Here is a 21566-nt window from a genome sequence, read left to right on the forward strand (position 1 = left end):
TGAGGTGAAAAGTCATTGATTGTGATTGGACACTCAATAATATTTTAACTGAATGAATGTACATGGAAGAAAAAATCAAAATAAATATAAATTAAAAAAAAAAATAGCTTCTTCAAATCTGCCGATCCTGCTGGTGAGGAACGCCTCTTTTTCTTGTCGTGTGGCATTTTTGCACTTTTAAGCACTTTTCAGGAGCTAATATCCAGGAGTACCTCACTGATCGGTGGTCCACAAAGGAATGAGATTACGAGATAAAATTTTGGTGCCTTCGACAAAGTTGCTTGAATTGGCAAATTACCGTAATCTGGGGTGAATCGGGACTACAGTCTGAATAGGGACAGCAGTTTTTAGACCACTTAAAGCTTTTAAATTTGGAAATGGATGTACACATTTTGTTGGTCTGAGTCTGTTCTAACCGAAACCAACCAGTTCGCCCCATGTGTCCCGATTGACCCCAGTTTACGGTACACCATATTTTGGGAAAATGTTAGTAAACTATCTGAGAACAATTCTACGATCAATGATTTTTGATGTTATTTAAATTGTTTTTGTTATTAAAAAAATTACGAGAGGTGTATCGTTTTTTGACTAATAGTCACCCCCACTGACGGTACAACAAAGATGAAGAGCATGAGGCCATACCACTTAGCATGTAAAAGAAATTTATAATTATTATAAGAAAGTTCAATAGACATATTTAATTTCAAAATTTTCTATACTGTTTCGCCGAGCTCCTGTGGTCTATTGGTTACAGGGTTCGTTTGATAAACGGAAGGTATTGATTTGAAACCCACATGGCTTGGCACCACCTTTCCTCGTACTTTTCACATGTTTCGAGGACCGGCTGTGCTCTATATATTTGCATCTGCGCAGTGCGCTGGGCCCAACCGTAAAATGTGCTTGGAGGGACAAAAAAAACTGCTTAGCAAAAGTCCCGGGCTTTTGGGATTTCACTGGGAACACATCCTAAGTAGCGCAATATGGCAATCAAACATAAAAAAAATACTGTTTGATGCTACACAGCTAAAAAAGTAGTAATCCAGCTGCGTGTAAAAGGCCTTGGTATAAAATAAATATTGCATTATTTTATGCAATTTTATGTGATATGTGATGTATGGGAAACCTACTTGACCGAAATGTCAAGCTCATATGTGCGTTTATCCATTATCGTTTCATTGGTCTGATAGCCGAGTTGGCTAAGGCGCCAGTCCTTACTGTTTGTGCTTGGTTTGAATCCCGTCCGATGCAACTTTTTTTTGTGTTTGAAAAAATTGTACATGTAGTGTGTAATATTAAGTGTTTATTTTGACGAAGGTGATGTGCATGCTTTTGCATGCGATTTTACCATCGGATTTTTTGCTGTGTACATATGTAACGGAATCGACGTAACACCTTATAATGTGGCCCTCTTAAACCTTGCGGTTTCGTCAACGGTTCCACAGGTGTGTATCGTTCTTTTTGCGACAAGACTCCGCCTCCCGGGTCTTCTAAGTGTGAAGGTATGGCACGGGGAGAGGGCACCGAATACCTATATTTACACTTAGAATTTTTTGCGTCCGCTTCGGGATTCGAACCAGCGACCTCTGGATTGTGAGTCCAGCGCGCGGTCTGATTGATCCACAAAGGCAGACGCACATATGTTATTTAGTTTAAATATAATCCATCTAGCAATCCATTAACATAGCACTACCTCATTGCGAATTGCAAAGAAAGCATATTTACGAAAGATTATACAATCGAGCCTACCCAATTTGGGTAGGTGAATGTTCTCAGCAACTAACGCTAGGATTTGCGCTCTTCGGTATCAATTATAATAATTAAATCGAGATTTATATTTAAAGAAATTTATATTTAAAGACATTCCGCCTACAGTTATACACGTAAAAATTTGCCAGTTTTATCCAAGTTGTATACAAGTTGAATGCAAGATTATTTCCAACACAAGCCAACAATATCTCACTATTACGCAACGTGAACTGTTACCCAGTTACGAATTATTCTAGCAGAGCTGGTTCTGTTAGAATCCTGCTAGAACGGTGGAACATTTCTGCTAGAATGCTTTAAGAATATCCAGCTCTCTAAGAATTCTGGTAGAATCCTGCTAGAACGTCGTGACTGGGTACTAGAACAAGCAGGATACACTGAAAGCCCGACCATGGTAATTTTAAGAACATTTGCTAAAAATGCTGCTTATTAATTTAACTACGGCTTTTTGGTAAAAGTAAACGCAAATATGGTAAAATGTACCATGCTTCCACAAAATTGCATGGTAGCAATTACGAAATCATAATCATTCTCTCCATATTGGAGGGTTAAAATTACCATACCGCTCTCGACATAGTAAAACTGACTGCGTTTATCAGTCAATCCAAGCACGGAATGTTTTCAGCAAAAATACGTCGGTGCGTGTTCTCAAATTAACCCTACAATATGGTAGCAACTACCATACTTGGGTTTTCAGTGTAGATTGTTTGTTTACATCCAAGGTTTCACCCTTTTTGAAAAGTTTCTACGAATTTGTCCGTTTTAAATTCACGAATCTTAACAAAATTATTAAGAATCGTCAACTTTTGAGGACGCATTTCAATCGCATTTTTTTTAAATTATTGTTCCGTGAAAACTAATAACTAAAAAAATGATGTTTACTACTTGAACTCTGTATTCACAACTCAAGCATCCAATCAAATATTTAGAGCTATCCACTATGGTCTAGCACAGTTGGATAGCGTGGTGAACAATTAATCCTAGCTTTCGGAAGGCCAAACAGTTTACTTTGCAGAACCATAGAAATTTTACGCTTTTCCCTTCAACACACGTGAGCCGGTCTCTTGCCACCTCTGCTATACTACAGACAAATGGACGTAAATATTTGAAATTTTTATCAAAAATATATCAGCCACTCCTCACTAGGGCCATCTTGTTGTGAATGCACGCACATATCGCACGATATATTTGAACAATTTTCAAACACGCGCAAAATTTTAGGAGCTGCGATGAATTTCAAGTCACCTTGGTAAGTTTTTGATTACTTAAATCGACCGTTAACATATTGATTTTTTTTTCTTTCTAAATTTGGGTGTGTTTGTCTGTGGCTGTGCCAAGCATATTAAACGAACGAGAATGCAGCAGACTTTGCGGTCTAAGGCCTAGTTATTCAATCGTTCGCTGTACGATGTGGACGCAAATTGGAACTGCTCGCTCCACCAGCCACCTGTCGGCAGTATAATTTTAGGCCAAACGACTAACACTTGCACTACAACTGGCATGGTTCAAGCAAGTCTAGAACAAGAGAAGAGAATTGTGCAGCATTTAAAGTAAAACTTTATTTTTTGTAACGATAAATTACATCAATCAACCACAGCATCATCTCATAACAAAATATTGTATGTCATCGTTGGTCACAACTGTGTGAATAAAGTGAGAGGAAACATAAAGGTTCAGTGTTAACCGCTAAAACAGATCAAGGATTTTATACTCAAGTCTACGCTACTATACGATCGTGTTTTTTTAGTACTAGTGGATGTTCGGAAAGCTGCTGCTGCTAACGCGGTTTTCGTAACTATGTTCTTGTAGTGAATATTAAAAAAAACTAGATTAAAGTTAAGTGTGAATGACGAACAATCACAATGAGAATTGCATACACTGTGATATTGGGGCTGATAATCAATGGGCTTCTGGTGCTGGGCCGTGGTACCGACTTCAACGATAGTAAAAGTGAGCGGCGTCGCCATCCAAGTAGGCTAAGAGGGAACTTCAATGCAAAAATCGTCGAAGAGACTGTCGGTAAGTGAAATAGTGGCTTAGAAGATTAACCCACTACAAATTAGAAACAAAATAATATTTTGTTTAGTTTTTCAAAAAGTCCTGATATTATCAGGACTTTTATTAAATAGATCCTATAAACAAATGTAAACAGAAAGTTTATCCCGCTTACTCCGATGGACACTGCCATGAAAGTTCAGATTTGTTTTACATTATTATAATTAATACGTAATTGAAAGACGCAACTTTTGGTACCCAAACATGTGTAAGTTATCGCTGAAATTTTAAAGTTATCGCAGTTTTAGGGAAATAGTTGATTTTTTGCCGATTTCATCATTTTCCCGTTTTTGCGCGCGGCGCGACTAAAAATCCAGTTTTTATTTTCAAAAAATCATATCTCGAAACGTATGGTTACCCGCATAATCAAATACCAAAGGTGAAACTGTCGAAATCATAAGAATATTATTTCTGGTATGGTTACCATTTGTGATAAACGAAACGAAACGAAACTATTGGCACTACGCCCCCCGGGGCATGGCCTTCCTCTAACGTGGGATTTCTGCTCCAGCGCCTCTGACGAGACAGGAGAAACCGGGACCGACGTTTTACTTCACCATCCGATAGAAGCTCAGTGGATAAGGCGGGAATCGAACCCGCGTCTCATAGCATCATCGGGATCGGCAGCCGAAGCCGCTACCCCTGCGCCACGAGACCCACGATATTGTTGATATAATGTCACGACCATATAACAAAATTTAAATGGTACTATTTCCCGAATAGTTACACTTATCTTGACATATTCGAATGGTTGATTTTTTTTCCTACAATTTAATGAACGGTATCTATTCGTCATACGATTAGGATGGTTCGAAACAGCTATTGTTAGAACATAATAGTACTGTAGCCGGTATGATAAAAGTTATGATACTCGGTATGATTTAGTCAAAGAAACCTAAGCGGAAAATTTCCTAAGTCCTAATAATTGAAACAATTGCACAACAATTGATGGTACGATATAATTATTCCTCATATGTTTGGTATTATTTCAAACAGTTTTTGTATGATTGAGCCAAAAATGAATTTTTGGCGAAAATTTTCTTAAGTCCCAATGATTCAAACAATTGTTCAACAATTCATGGAGAAATATAAATTTTCGCCATATGGTAAGGATTTTTCGGAACAGCTATTGTTAAAACATAAGGGTACCATAGCCGACGTAGTATTTCCAACTTGAAGTTCAGCGAAAAACTCTTAAGTCCCAATAATCCAAACAATTGAACAGCAATTCATGGAACGATATAACTGTTCGCCAAACGCTTAGGATTATTTGAAACAGGTATTGTATGATTGAGCCAAATGAACTACAGCAAAAAAAAATCTTAAGGGTGCACAGCAACGAAGGAAGTTGTTGTCTTCTTATACCAAAATTGTCAAACTTACGGACCCAATACTGCAACTACGGGATTGTAAAATTAATGAAACTTTGCTGTAAACTACTTGGTGGACAGTACTTTAGGGGATGAATATAAAAATATGTCGATAGTACCCGTAGTTTTGAAGATACTAAAATGTCTGTAACAAAAATCTGGGTGCAAAAGCTTTGGTTGATGTGCACCGTTAAGTCCGAATAATTCAGATAATACTTTAACAATTCATGGAACGATAAACCTGAATTATGGCGAAAATTTTCCTAAGTCCCAACAATTTAAACCATTGTTCAACATTTCATGGAATGATATACCCGAACTTCAGCGAAAATTTTCCTAAGTCCCAACAATTCAAACCATTGTTCAACAATTCATGGAACGATATACCTGAATTATGGCGAAAATTTTCCTAAGTCCCAACAATTCAAACCATTGTTCAACATTTCATGGAATGATATACCCGAACCTCAGCGAAAATTTTCCTAAGTCCCAACAATTCAAACCATTGTTCAACAATTCATGGAACGATATACCTGTTTGCCATATAGTTTGTATGTAAAGCTAATTTATTTTCGTGATAATTTTTATAAGTCCAAATAATTTAAACAATTGATTGACCATTATCAGAACGATAACTGTTCGGTCTATAATTTATTTGTATGGTTCTACCATACATGTTACGATATATTTACGATAAATTTTGAGGCCACATTTCATAATAAAATGCATTTTAAACCGCCAAACGTAATGTAACTGAGATAGCTCAATTAGATAAGGCGGCTGCACCACGGAAGAATCAACAGTAGGGACCTACATAGGGAAATGAAATGTTCTTGGAGATATTTTAAACACCCAAAGTCATTCAAATTTAAGGTTGAAAAACTTGTAGTTTTTCTCTGGTGCTGGCACTTTTTTTGTACCGAACAAGCACAAACATAACAAAAACTACTAGATTATTATCAATAACAGTTTTACAATACATGTGATTGTAATAAGTCACGTTTTTTTGCCAAAATTATTTTAAAATGATTCCGACCTTGTTCTTGCATGATCTTGTTGCTCGATTGGAACCCCGATTTGACAGTTCGATTGGAACCCTGAGAGTGACATTTCGCCTCTCCATATAGGCTCTCTAATCAACAGGAGACATCATCATCAAGCGGTAACAAATCCCGGACATTACAAAAAAAACGCTAACCAAATAATCATATACTTACCATTCCCGTTAAATCCACAGTTCCCAGAACATTTGTAAAGTTTATTTTTTGGCTCCTCCCTTTTCAATTGGTGTCGGTAAGTGTCGGTAAAGCAGTTCACCATTTAAAATCATATTTTATTAATTTGTGGTACGGTTCACATAAAATGAGAATTGAACAGTTTGGGGTAGGGTACGACTATGATCCACGAAAAAAATCCCTTGTAAAAATGTATTGTAACATAACCTAACGACCTATTTAATAAATTGTAGGATTGTTTGGGGAATGGAAAATGTACGGTTGCACCCTATTTGGTGTATTATCAAGATCATTTAGGAAAAATCATTCGACAAATGGTGACTGTATGGTTGTTGACTATGCGGGATAACACGCACAAAAATGAATTATCAAATCGATGAATAGAATTATCGGTTGGCAACCAATTTTTTTTATCAAATTCAATCAGTTTTCTTATCAATTTGATAAAACTTTTTTGTCGATTTCACAAAATGTATTATCAATTTAATAAACGTCTTAGAAGAAACGTCAAAAGCAAAACTTTTCAAATTGATAAAATTGTTGATCATTTTGATAAATTTTGTTAATCAAAACTGTAATTTTGTTTATCGGAATGAAAATTGTATTTATCACTATTATAACCATAGATATATAGACTAAGAATAGCCAGCAAGACTATTCTTTCGTTATTTTTATTCCAAATCAAACAAAAAATTTGCTTATTTAATGCGTGATTCAACGACTGTATTTATTTACACAAATCTGAGAATGCACCAAGTGAAAAAGATTCCTCGTTCTTCTGGTATTCGGTCAACTTCAGACTCTCCAAGCTGAAGATCCACCTCCGTGGTGGACCAACCGGAACTCCACAGGGACCAACCCTCCCGATACCGTCTGCTTCATTTTGGCTTGCGTTTGTCAAGGCTAAAGTTGCCCGGAACGTTTTGACAGCGTCCAAAGATTCAGGTGAAAATCTGAAAACACGATAAAATCTTTATTTAAAAACAACTCAATATAAAATTGTCACCATCAACCTCTGATTCCATTCCAAGATCAGCCTATTTGTTCAATGTGGCCTGGGGTGTACTTTGTTGCAGCTTGAAGGTTGCGGAAGTTGTCAGATTCTCCAGCACTTCGAGTCGCTGCCGAACTTTCCGTAACGGGAGTAGTTGTCGTCCCCATAGGTTCAGCACAGACAAGCAGACGAGACTCTCCATACAAATTATTTTTGAAATCTATCGTCCTTCATCAAACCACCAAATCACGGCGATGCCAGCGCTGTCTGGTGAACTGATGCCGAAGCGCAGCCCAAACATACCAATACAAACCCATCACTGTCATGTGTCATGTCAATGTATGCGTGAGACAAAAAATCAAAAAAAAACCATCCACATTAACGACCCCCGGGTCTTTTGTGGTCTCTATTGCAAGTTTCTGCTCGAACCTAGGAGTCCGAAGGCTTGAATGGGGAGAGCACCCAAACCTCTTTCTACACCAAGGAACCTTCCACCCCAGTGTTTGAACTGACGACCTTCGGATTGCGAGTCCAACCGCCGCCAGCGATTCCACCGGAGTAGGCTTGGTTTGGTGTGTTGTTTGTACTTATGGCATGGAGACGACACCTGGAATGACTTAACGGCCTAACAACCAAGGCCGGGACCGACATTTTACTTCCTCATCCGATGGAAGGATGGAGCAGATGGGAATCGAACCCAGAATCATCCGCTTACAAAGCGGACAGCGTAACCATTCGGCCACGCACTGCTACATATGCGTGAGACAATCAAGCCATAACGATTGTAAACATCATCAGCTGATCGAAATAATTTTGTTGTTGATTTCATCGAGTACTTATGAAAAACATAAAAATCAAGACCGACGGCCGAAGATGACGATGGGTCGGTTCCACGGTTGGTTCCGTATCCAATGGCAGAACTTCATGAGCCAAATAATGCGGCAGCATCAGCAACGACGCACCACAACCGCAACGATAGAGACCAAAAAACTGGTCCTCCCGTTGCTTCCAAGTTCTGTCAAAGATTCCTCCTCCACCGAAATCTCGATACCCCTTGTCACGAAAACACCAGTGAAATACAAAAAAAATCCAATTCAAATCTACCAGAATTTCTCCCCATGATGAACTTCTGAAAACATCCGCGGGGAACGTGTCCACGGAGCAGTGAAGTTGCGCCAAACAACGAAAGCAAAAAGTCGCAAAGATTCCGAAAAACGCTGCCACAAAATCATACATCGAAACAAAATCAAAGAAACTTTACTGTGGAAGAAGATTGAGTGGCGCCCATGATCGACGCACCATCGCCAAAAGGACGACCAGCAGCAGCAGTCCACGAAGGAAAAGCTGGTTGCTTCGAAGGAGATGACTCCACCATAGGATCCGGCTTCCGCAGTATCAGGCGCCTCAGCAGCAGCCTCAACATCGGCGAGCTGTTGAGGAGGCCTCCCGGGTTAATAGTGGGGCAAAAGGTATGTCCTCGTTAGTCAGCCGCTTATTTGACCCTGGCCAAGATTGCCCCAATCTTGTCCAGCAAAGCCTGGATTGTGGATCACCGTTAGAATTCCTGAATTCCACCATAATTGTTTTGTTTTCATTTGCTGCCTCACACGTGCTCACGCTCAACTTAAAATCACACACACTGAGAAAAGACGGGCGAGCTGTCACGACAGCAGCGCCATCAGCGCCGGGTGAGTGGATGCCGAAACAAAATTGCATTTGAAATAACCGTTTTTGGAGGACGATGGTGCGGCACTCGAGTGTCCCGTCTGTTTGTCTGTGGGTTCAGTATCGAGGTTTTTAAGCGAAGATGGTGTTCGAATGGTGAACGCCCGAAATGTCAAAATCACGCAGTGGTACCAACATTACGGAACAAGTTTTTTTCTAATGTTGGTGCTACTGCGCGATTTTGACATTTCGGGCGGTCACCATTCAAACGCCATCTTCGCTTAAAAACCTGGATAAGCCAGATTCTACGAAGAACTCGCCGCGGTAGAATTAGTGGCGGCGGCGGCATTTCCGGCTTTTTTCTTAAGCACATCGAACCGATTTACAGTACGTTTCACTTTTCAAAAATAGTTCGATTAGAATATTCTTCGATGAATCCAAATTAGGGTGCCCAGAAAAATGACCCCCTGCTCCACAAGCAGAAAACGGGTTTTTGGGTTATTTTAAGCATCTGTAAATTTTGAGCGAAATTGGATGAGATTAACCCATTGATACCCGAGCCTAAAGTTGGTAAAAAAAATGTTTTCCATACACAAATTACTTTTTTAAATCGCCAATAACTTTTCAGGATCGAGTTTTACAGCTTTGGTATGTTCTACAAAGTTGTAGAGCAATAATTTCCAATAAGAATCCACTTTTGGGAATATTTGGATGGAAGTGGCGCACCGCCAGACCAAACCGTAAGAATCTTGGGTTTTCCATACATTTTTTCGATTTTTTCCCATACAAACTTCACCTCCGAGTATCAATGGGTAAATGATGACTGATTTTGCTCATATTTGGCCCAGAGTCCAAAAATAGGTAAAGGAACAATAATCAGCGTGTGGAGCGTGTGGTTTTGAAAAAAGTCCCATATTCTGGGCACCCTAATCCACATGTTTGTTTCTTTCTTTTTGATTTGTTCATTTATGTTTGGAATGACAGCAGATATTTAGTGACAATTTTATTTATCAAAAAAACAATACACTCAAAAAAATCCACACGTAGATGCTATCTGAAAAATCACGTAACCCCGATTTTCCCCTCGCAAGGCTCGTTTTACGTGACACACGTAAAAATAATGTGAAAGTGTACTGGCAAAAAAATGTTTTCACGTTGATGTTACGTGAAAAGCCTTATGATATTTTTCCACTAGGGGTTTCCATGTAGTTTTTATGTGTTTTGAAATGTAACTTTAACGGAACTCGAGTGCGCCATTCGGTGAAGTTTCTACGTGATTATTTTAGTATGAAAATTCATGGCGTACGGTGAAGACCTGCTGCCGGACTTGCTTGTTAAATTTAGTTGAAAAAGAAAGAGACGGTAAGTTAAATTAAGTTTGAATAATTTTATATGTAATTAATGAAAGTTTTTGCAGAAGCTGATTTCTGATAGCAGCAACTTTAGTTTTTCGGCGGTCACTGGCACCAAAACTGGTCATCACCAGCAATCTCCAGTAAGCAAAGTTCGTGAGCCCAGGAAATCCGATCCAGGTTGCTACGCCGGGACTTTCCCAAGGTCTTGGCCATCAGCAGCAGAATTATGAAGAGGTTAGTTTCTCAAAATCTAAAAAAATATACAAACTGTTACTTTATGAACCTTTCTCTTTTCTCAACAGCGGCCGATTAACCATTGCCTGGTACCGCAACCGGCCATCTCCAACAACCCCCGGTTGGCTGAGGTCATGGGTACGGAATATCTCGACAATGCTCGGTTATAAGAGTGACGGCCGAGTAGAAGTAGTAGTAAACATGGTGCACAAAGCACTGGCCATCGGTGGCGATTCTGCGCGTGGCAAACGGACTGGACTACTCGGAGATCCTTGGGGAGGTGATCGCGACCATTTGGTCACGCACATTGTCGAGGCAGCGCCGACCTGGTGGAAAGGTCTCATCCGTGTTTCCAGCAAATGGCATTTTTTTACGATTTACTTACTAATGGTGAGATCTTTCCAAATATTGATTAAATAAAACAAGTTTATGCAAATTTAACTGACTTCATTATTATTTCTATTCGAAAAAAAGTGAAACAAAAACCAAAATCTACTACTACAAAGTTCATATAACGTTTACCAAAACAAACACGTAGATATCATCGACGTTCCATTTAGCTTTTACGTGTGAAACACGTAGAACAAACGTGAAATGATCTGGCCAAGCAAATTCCGTTTCTGCTGGAGTCTCCTCGTAGAAGTTACGTAAAAACTTTAGTGGAAAAATACCACATAGGTTTTCACGTAACTTCAACCTGAATGTTTTTTTGAGTGATAATGATTGTCGTTTTGACAATAAAACTTTATCAAAACGATAAGTTGGAGCCAAACATTTCATTAGGACACAAAACTTTTGTAAACAATAGTGTATCCCTTTCACTCAAATGACAGTTTGCATAAGGTGTGAGAGGGATACACTCTTGTTTACAAAAGTTTTGTGCCCTAATGAAATGGAAAGCACGAGTTTGCGTTATCAAATTAATAATTATAAATTATTGATGTTGATAATTTTATTTATCAATGTGATAAGTCTGAACTTTTCTGCGTGTTCGACATTGCCAATCACCTTTTATTTACGTCCAAGACAGCTAAAATCGGTAGAAACGGCACGGAGTTATGATTTTTAGAAAAATGTTGTTTTTTGACGAAAATGGCCTTTTTTGGGACCTACCTAGCACGGTTTAGGTCACCCTAACGGTCAAAAAATGATTGTTGGCGAATTTGAAGTCTGCCAAGACTAAGGGGGCGACATCCGCAGCCATCATATGCTGTCAATTACGGCACCAGAACAAAAGAGAGCTGTCATTTACGGCACCAAAACGAAGCCGAAACAAAATAACAGCTGCTCATTACGGAACAAAATCAAAGCAACTGCGCACTGTAAAAAAGTACATAAACTACTGGCATAAAATGGAAAGAAACTGAGATTTTTTTGAGGTAATATTTTATTGCAATTCACGTTCAAAAGGTAGTGTATGTTTTTGCAAGGATTAAAATTGTCCGATCCTCTTCTCTTATCCAAAGTTGATGGAACTCGGATAGCTTACTGCAAATATTTGAAAAAAATATCAATAGAAACCTTAGCAGTGCGCAACATAAAAAAAATAACAATGCACCGTTCCATAACTCGTTTTTACAGGGGCACGCGCAAGGCAGTGAACGCTACTCATAGCTATTGATCAATTAGGGCAGAAAGATCGTACCGCTGAAATGTTCCATTAACCTTCAAGCAGTCAAGCTTGTGTACACTGAGCACCATTTGTACAAATGTTTAGTGGAGAACCAAAAAACGCGACTATTTGTTGCTTAAGCTGTTACTAACACACCAACACGGACATTTCATTTTCCTATGCACTGTGGCAAATCAGATAAACCCGTGTTCGAACCGGTTGTTGCGTTTGAAACGGAATTTGTGTACGATTCTAATTAGATTCCGTTTCAGAATTCGGATTGATTTGACAGGATACCCGGTCGGAAATGGCGGGCACAATTCTGACGTTCGTCTGGGGGTTTGCGCCAGCCATCTGGCAGAATTTCTCTCAGATTTGCCCCAGATTTCTGAAATGATTTCTGACGAATGTGACACACACCCAGTCAACTCAATTCCGTTTCAAACGCAACAACCGGTACGTACATGGAGTCGGTTGTTGCGTTTGAAACGGGAAACGTAAACGATTCGAATTGAATTCCGTTTCAGAATTTCGATTGAGTTAACTGGGCACCGGTCGTGCACGGTTCAACCGATTGAACCGGTTGATTTTGTTGTCAGACAGCTGGCAGAAAATTTGCCCGATTTTCGCCAGATTCGCAAAACTTGGTTAGAATAAGTGTGCCAAGTTAGAGATCCTAAATAGGGAGAGTGAATTTGACGTTCCCAAACAGACACGAGTTTGACGTATCCAAACGAGCATTTGCCTTTACGCCCAGCAAAACTTATCAGTGTTGCCAAGCTCAAAACATACGTTGCCAGATCGATTTAGCAAACTTAGACCAGTCTTCCTATTTAGGGTCTCTATGCCAAGTGTGTCTGAACTGCACGAAAAACGTCCGCCTGCGCCAGACACTCAAATTTACCAGATTATTTTCCAAGTGGGTAACGAAGACACGAGAGCACGATGAATCGCGATGGAGGTTTCTTGGAGGGCAAGTGTCATTTTTTTTCGATCGCTATTAATTTGTTTTTAATAAAGAGACATGGCGTTTTCAGTGTCAAAAGCTGTAGCCAATACATTCTTTATTTTATTTTTGAAAACCTTCCAACTAAGTTAAAATCTGAAAAACCTGGAAGCCTCAGGGGAAAGAAAAACAACACTCAAAATATTGTTCACCACAATGTTGCATGAAAATACAGGTGATTATTCTCCATATGGATGTTCATGCCAAATCTACGTGAACCTCTGGAGGCTAGACTGCATCAATTTTCAAGTGCACCAATACAACCATGCATACTCCATTTCACAAGAATTTCACGTTAAGGTTGCAGCATTTTCACGCAACCCATGCCTGATTGGAATGTGAATATCATATGATTTTCTACTAACTTTTACAGTGTGGGAGGTTGGGGGTGGGGCATTTTCTTCTTTTTTTTGTTATTTAGGATCTCAAATGAATGAAAAAAATTAGTTGTTCTTTTAAAATTTTATTTTCGCGTACGCTGTTCATATTCACTAATACACCATCTCAATTACACCACAACACTCTATACAATACACTAATTTTTTTTTTGTCTGGAAATTCCGAAGGGCATCTCACAAACGCACCCATGGTCCATGGTTCCGGCGTTCTAGCTGCTCGCGTGGTTTCCTAACCTCCTGCCGTACGCGGCCGACGTTTTCGCCATCAACTTCCTAGCATCGTTGGCTCCCTGGAGACCTTGATGACCTGGACCGACGTTACGAAAATCAGCGCCCAAGAATAATCCGTCGCGGCCTGGAGTTGGGCACACCCGGGACCGTTGATTTTTTCCACTTCAAATCGACGATCATATCAGCCGACCGTCGCGGGCTCCAACTTGGCCCACGAGTTTTCTGTGGTGATGACCGAGGCAGCACACAATCATTCCCGTAGGAAATTTTCGGCCCTGGTTCCATTGGGGAGGGCTTTGAATTCGGGCTCCCTGTCCGTGGAAACAAAACCTGAAAATAGAACATAAACAGAAAAATAAATATTGATTTTCCAAGGCTTGGCTGTAATGATTTATTTCACTTACCAGAATACGGCAACAATTGCCAAACATTTGATCCGCCAATCGACTGTTTTAATTTTAAACGACGGAGAACGTCAACACTGCTTCCGTTCGACACGAATGAGTTCAATGAGCAAATGTAAACATTTAGATAAACAAAACAACCACGTACACGCAAGTAATGTCCCAACACACAAAACCCACAACAACTAACGGAGTCTGCGATTAGCAGAGAAGCAAAGTCAGACGTGCGTCCCTCACACACCAAGAAAAGTGCAAAAAATGCCTCACGGCAAGAAAAAGAGGCGGTCCTCACCAGCAGGATCGGCAGATTTGAAGAAGCTAAAGAATGCCGAAGCGCTACCTGCAAGGCCATGCAGTTTGAGCAAGGACGCTCAAAATTCGACTGGAATCCAGTTCGCTACCCTCCCTGTGGACGTAAGCGAGAAGGAAGAATGTGGACGACGGGAAAAGTTGCCACCCATTTTTGTGAAAACATCGTCATCGGATTCGGTGCGAAAGTGGCTGACCAAAAATCAAATCAAACCATCCACATTAACGACCCCCGGGTCTTTTGTGGTCTCTATTGCAAGTTTCTGCTCGAACCTAGGAGTCCGAAGGCTTGAATGGGGAGAGCACCCAAACCTCTTTCTACTCCAAGGAACCTTCCACCCCAGTGTTTGAACTGACGACCTTCGGATTGCGAGTCCAACCGCCGCCAGCGATTCCACCGGAGTAGGCTTGGTTTGGTGTGTTGTTTGTACTTATGGCATGGAGACGACTCCTACACCAGGAATGACTTAACGTCCTAACAACCAAGGCCGGGATCGACATTTTACTTCCTCATCCGATGGATGGTTGGAGCAGATGGGAATCGAACCCAGAATCATCCGCTTACAAAGCGGACATCGTAACCATTCGGCCACGCACTGCCACGAAAGTGGCTGACCGGGTTTATCAAATCTGGTGCTATACGAGCTTTCATTCGCTTGTGTGCTGATTGACTCAAAATTCTGCTACCTACCAGAAAAGATTACAGCTACGTTCGGGATTTCCTGTACAACAGAAAGATTGAATACAACAGCCATGACGATCTAGGTAAACGCCCCATGAAACAGGTCCTCCAAGGCCTGTACGACATGGATGCTAGTGTGCTGAAACCCAGTCAACTCAATCGGAATTCTGAAACGGAATTCAATTCGAATCGTTTACGTATTCCGTTTCAAACGAAGCAACCGGTACGTACACGGAATCGGTTGTTGCGTTTGAAACGGAATACGTAAACGATTCGAATTGAATTCCGTTTCAGAATTCCGATTGAGTTAACTGGGAATAAGAGCTCAAAACTCAAAAGTTGAACGTGATTAAAGTCTTCAAGATGACGAGACACAACAAGGACATCAAGTATCGTGATCAACTGTACCTGGTTCATCTCGAGAAAGGATCGACAACGCCGTCTTAGCTGAAAGCAGTTCGGGCAATTTTCAACATCATCGTGTCTTGGGAACGTTATCGTCCAATCAATCGAAACAATCAACGAAAACATCGAAGCCAAATGCTTCAATTGCGGCGGCGACCATTCTACCAAGAATCGAAGCTGCCCAAAACGAGCTGAGTTTGTAAAAAAAAATCGGCAGCTAGCGAAGACGAGGCACCAACCAAATCGTCGCAAAACACCTCCAACTTTCACGGACGTGGATTTTCCTTCTTTGGCGTCACCTGGAGCGGGATCTGTTCGAGTAGACACCTCCAGGCTTCAGTCAGCAACCGAGGGTAAACCAACCAGCATCAACGGATGAAGGCAGTAGTGACCTGTTTTCACCACAAGAACTTTTGAACATTTTCATCAAGATGACAACAACACTGCGTGGTTGCAAAACTCGTGCGGATCAAGTAAGAACGCTTGGAGGATTTATCTTAAAATACAGTTCATAGTTTACTCGTTCTAAGTGCATCTCCAGCGCGGGTAGCAAACATCGAAGCAAATCAAATTTGCACCCGACGTCACGGAACCGGTTGTTACGTTTGAAACGGAATTTCTATACGATTCTAAATAGATTCCGTTTTGGAATTCGGATTGAGTTAACTGGGACTTTGCTACCCGCCACTCAAAATAATCCACACGTTGATGCTACCTGAAAAATCACGTAACCCTGATTTTCCCCTCGCTAGGCTCGTTTTACGTGACACACGTAAAAATAATGTGAAAGTGTACTGGCAAAAAAAATGTTTTCACGTTGATGTTATGTGAAAAGCCTTATGGTATTTTCCCACTAGGGTTTTCCATGTAGTTTTTATGTGTTTTGAAATGTAACTTCAACGGAACTCGAGTGCGCCATTCGGCGAAATTTCTACGTGATTATTTTAGTATGAAAATTGATGGCGTTCGGTGAAGAACTGCTGCCGGACTTGTGGTCGCAAAATTTTATCGAAAATGAAACAGATGGTAAGTTAAATTTAGTTTTAACAGTTTTTTAAAAGAATTAATGTTTTTTTGTTTCAGATGTCTAGAAGAAGCATCTTCTTTCTCGATGGCCATTGGCATTCTGGCCGGTGATATCACCAGCGGAGACCTAAAGGACCCCTCGAAGGCGATCCCAGGCGCAATCTCGGTCATCATCCTGACGTCGATTTCGTCCGTCGGAACGGCAATTGTGGCCGATGTTACTGTGGTGATTGACGCCACCGGAAATGTTTTGGACTTGGCCAACGGGTCGTGGATCTATGCCGATTGTCATTTTCATTTTCATTTTATTTATTAGGAAGTGGACAAAAGCCCCCTTGAGATGTGTCTAGTATATTCCAAGACACTCTCTCAAAAAGGCACAAAACCACCTCGTCTTTTCGCATCAACAAGTACACAAAACTCAAATGATACAAGACGGGTTCACTTTTAAACTAAATAAATTAACAAAAATATCACAGTGTTCTAAAATCTACGTGTGTGTTGTCAGGGAAGGGACTTGAGGAAATTAAGGAAACGGATTTTGATTTTGTCGCGGGATAGGTCAAAGTCGAAATGGTCAGAGCACAAGTTAAAAATACGACACATACTAGAAACTGGTTCGTTATGTCCGTAATTAGTGAGAGCTCGGCGAACCGTCAAAAAGGAGTGGTTGCGAAGTACACGCCGGCGGGGACAATCAATGGACGACTGCAGGAGGTCAGCTACAAACACTGCCTTTGCAACATCACGTCTTACCGAGAGAAGATCAAGGTTTAGCATTTTGCAACGCTCAGCATAGCTCGGAGGATTTAAAGGATCAGGCCAGGTGATGTGACGTTGGGCATATTTGACAAACTTTCGCTGCACCGACTCCACGCGTTAAATGGCGTTCTGGTAGAAGGGAGCCCAAACCGTGGAACAGTACTCGAGCGTAGAACGAACCAGCGAGCAATAAAGAGCTTTGAGACAACCTAAATCTCGAAAATGCTTAGCTATCCTAAAGACGAATCCTAATGTTTTAGAAGCTTTGGAAACCATATACGTAATATGGTCAGTAAACGTCATTTTGCTATCCAGCATCACGCCTAAATCTTTCACACAGCAAGTCCGAGGTATGGTGGTGTTTGAAAGAGTATAGTCAAAGGAAATTTTGTTGCGTTTGCGGGTGAAGGTGATTACTGAACACTTAGTTGCATTTAGAACCATTCTGTTATCGGAGCACCAGTTGGCAAACCGGGTGAGCTGCTCTTGAAGAACCTGGCAGTCTCTGGTCTCCTCGATAACAGTGAAAAGCTTTATGTCGTCCGCGTAAGACAGCTTGTGACATTTAAGCAGAGGATGCACGTCGTTCATATAGAGGAGAAAAATCAGGGGACCCAGGTGGCTGCCTTGTGGGACGCCAGAAAAAACAGCAAATATAGCAGAAATTACGTCGCCCACTTTCACGCTCATTGTGCCCCGGAGAAGTACGAGTACGGATTACACAACTCGTTCCAGGTCATGGAGTTGGTATCTGGTCCAATCATCTACGCCGAGTACGCCGAACAGGGTTTCTCTGCTGTCAGCAGAATCGGCAAACTTTGACCACATATCATATATGATATATACACAGCATACAGTGCAGTGCAGTCATCAGTTTATTTCCGGCAAGAGGCACGGAATTACAAAGTTGTGTACAGTGAAATCGTTTCAAAAAAGTTGAAAAAGTATAAATAAAAAAAGTATCTGCTAATTAAAATTAATTCTTCTTATTTCCATCCGAAAAAAAGAAACTAAAATCAGAAACTACTACTATAAAGTTCATATAACGCTTACTACAACATACATGTAGACATCATCGATTGATTCATTTAGCGTGAAACACGTAGAATCAACGTGAAGGGATCTGGCCAAACAAATTCCGTTTCTACTAGGGTCACCTCGTAGAAGTTACGTGAAAACCCTAGTGGAAAAATACCACATAGCTTTTCACGTAACTTCAACGTGAATATTTTTTTTGAGTGTATGTGTGTGCCATGGTCGATGTTTGCGGAAGTGCACGCAGAACACAGAACAGTGAGAACTAGCGAAAATGCCTCACTTTCTTCTGATACAAGTCGCCATATTGAATTTGCTTGAAGATTCATACCCGTGATATATTTGAATATGGGAGCTCAGGAAAACTCAATTTTTAAGCAATAAAATGATTATTTATGATAAAAGTATTGATTGATTAGGTGCACAAAATGTGTCTAGAATATTATTAAAATAAAAACTGCTCGAAAAATTTGCAATCGAGATAAGTACACCATCCGATTCAGCAGGAATTTTTGGCACCAAAAATATATAGTTTTCATATGTTAAGTTTTTTTTTTAAAGAAAATTAACAAAAAATATGAGAATCGAGACATTTATGGTACGTTCGTTTGAACAGCCAGTGTGGCACTGAGTGCCGCACTCGTCGGTGCCAGTTTTGGTTCAAACGAACATTCTTTTTCAGTGTGCATGGAACTCGCATGAAACTGAAAAAATATTGAGTGCGGCACTAGAGTTTCAGTTCCAAGATGGCGGCGAAACTCGTGCGGAACTAGCGCGAGTTTCTTCAAAGAAACACTTTGACAGCTCTGAGTGCGGCACTCAGTGCCGAACTAGCCATCAAACGAACGTACCATTAGTATGGGAGCTGTCAAATCTCTCACCATCAAAAACCCAGTCAAATCAATCCGAATTCTGAAACGGAATCTAATTAGAATCGTACACAAATTCCGTTTCAAACGCAACAACCGGTTCGAACACGGAGCCGGTTGTTGCGTTTGAAACGGAATTTGTATAAGATTCTAATTAGATTCCGTTTCAGAATTCGGATTGAGTTAACTGGGAAGCAGCGTTGAGCTTTCGCTGGATTTGTCTATAACCCTTAAAAGGGTACTTTCTGTCCTTTTCTCAACTTTACACGTCGTCACTCTTTTGAAAGGGTATGAGGCGAAACCCTTCAAAAGGGTACTGGCGCAGTAACCTACCTTTAAAAGGATACTGGTCCCCAGTCAAATCAATCCGAATTCTGAAACGGAATCTAATTAGAATCGTACACAAATTCCGTTTCAAACGCAACAACCGGTTCGAACACGGACGACATCTATGGGTCATAATTAATTATTTGATACTGATCAATTACAGATGCCTACAATGCTACAGACAAAAATAACAACACTATATCAGTTGTTAATAGTGTTACAAACATTAACATTGGCCCAACCAAATTGAACAAGCGGAAAAATAACAAAGGCAAGGAACTACTGATCTGTCCACAGGAGAAACAGGCTCCTTTTCAGCTCATTCCAACTCTATGTAGACGTAACAGAGATTGCAAAAAAAGTGGTAGCGAAATGAAATGCTGTAATTTGTTTGGCAGCAAACGATGCGTTAAAGGAGTTCGAAAGGCGCTGCCAGAACCACCACATGATCGTGAGTATCTATTATGGTTTTAAGTTTTCAAAGCTTGTTGACTCTAAATTGTTGAAAATTTACCGATACCGGCTAAGACTTCTTTTCAAACGGGTTGCAAATGATCACTTTGTTTTTGGTTTAAGAGCGAGTATTTCGCCAATGTGAAACAGGTCGTATCGAGGTGCTCTTATTTGGATAAAACTTCCAGCATTTATTTGTCTATACATGAGATGAACTCATGCCACATATAAGCCCTCTACGACGAAGGGAAGTTGGGTAAAACGGACATTGAAGTTTGAGGTCCACAGCAAAAAATCCGATGGTAAAACCGCATGCAAAAGCATGCACATTAGGCCGTTCCAAAAAAAATGAAAAGTTGTCAAATCTTCGGTGCTCACCCCTAGAATGATAGATTAGGATGTCAGGAACAATGTTTTCATACAACAAAAAAATCCCAAAAATGGTTTACAACTCGCGCGCGGAGCTTGAATGAAAAAAGTGCATTTTTCGAGTATTTTTCAGAAATGCGCGTAACAATCATACTAAAGTCATTCAAATTTGGTCGCCTTGGGCTTCAAGTTATAGTTTAATGTCCCCTGAACAAATTCCTGTGCAGAAATAGTCCATAAAAGCTTATGTTTGAGCATGGCATGGCGTTTTAGGAAGAAAAATTTGTAGTTTTTAGCCAAAAAATTTCCAAAATCACCTCCCAAAACGAGCCAAAAAATTTTGCAGCCAAAACTAATGCATTCAGCTTACAGGAAATTTTACGGAGATCATTTTGCTTTTTTTAACATTCGATTTATGTCCACGCAAAGCCGAGATATTTGCATTTTAGTGAACAAAAAGTGACGAATTTTCAAAATTCTTGATATATAAGCGTTTTAGCATAAAACATAGGTTACCGTAAACTGGGGTCAATCGGGACACATGGGGCGAATTGGGACAGCAGTTTTAACCATGTTGGAGCACAATATTTAGATTTTTCTGGTTGGTTTCGGATAGAACAGACTCAGGCCAACAGAATGTGTACATCCATTTCCAAATTTAAAAGCTTTAAGTGGTCTAAAAACTGCTGTCCCTTCATACTGTAGTCCCAATTCACCCCAGATTACGGTACTATGATTACAAACGGGAAGGTATATATTTTGGATATTTTTATTTTGCCCGCTCAAAAACGATATTTGTTAATAACATTTCATGAAAAAACATGAGATTTTATCACAATGCGACGTAAACAAAAAAAAAGTGGTAGCGAAATGAAATGCTGTAATTTGTTTGGCAGCAAACGATCATTTTGCTTTTTTTAACATTCGATTTATGTCCACGCAAAGCCGAGATATTTGCATTTTAGTGAACAAAAAGTGACGAATTTTCAAAATTCTTGATATATAA

At 40.2% G+C, this 21566-nt stretch overlaps 1 long non-coding RNA gene across 1 annotated transcript; it reads left to right on the forward strand.

Annotated features, from left to right (window-relative positions):
• Positions 1-2484: 2484 nt before the first annotated feature.
• LOC128092440 (uncharacterized) lies at positions 2485-20384 on the forward strand. The gene is made up of 3 exons (XR_008211774.1): positions 2485-3013; positions 3103-3783; positions 19902-20384. It is a non-coding gene; the product is annotated as an uncharacterized LOC128092440 (long non-coding RNA).
• Positions 20385-21566: the final 1182 nt, after the last annotated feature.

This window comes from Culex pipiens, chromosome 1 (genome assembly GCF_016801865.2).
Source record: "Culex pipiens pallens isolate TS chromosome 1, TS_CPP_V2, whole genome shotgun sequence".
NCBI classification, from domain to species: Eukaryota; Metazoa; Arthropoda; class Insecta; order Diptera; family Culicidae; genus Culex; species Culex pipiens.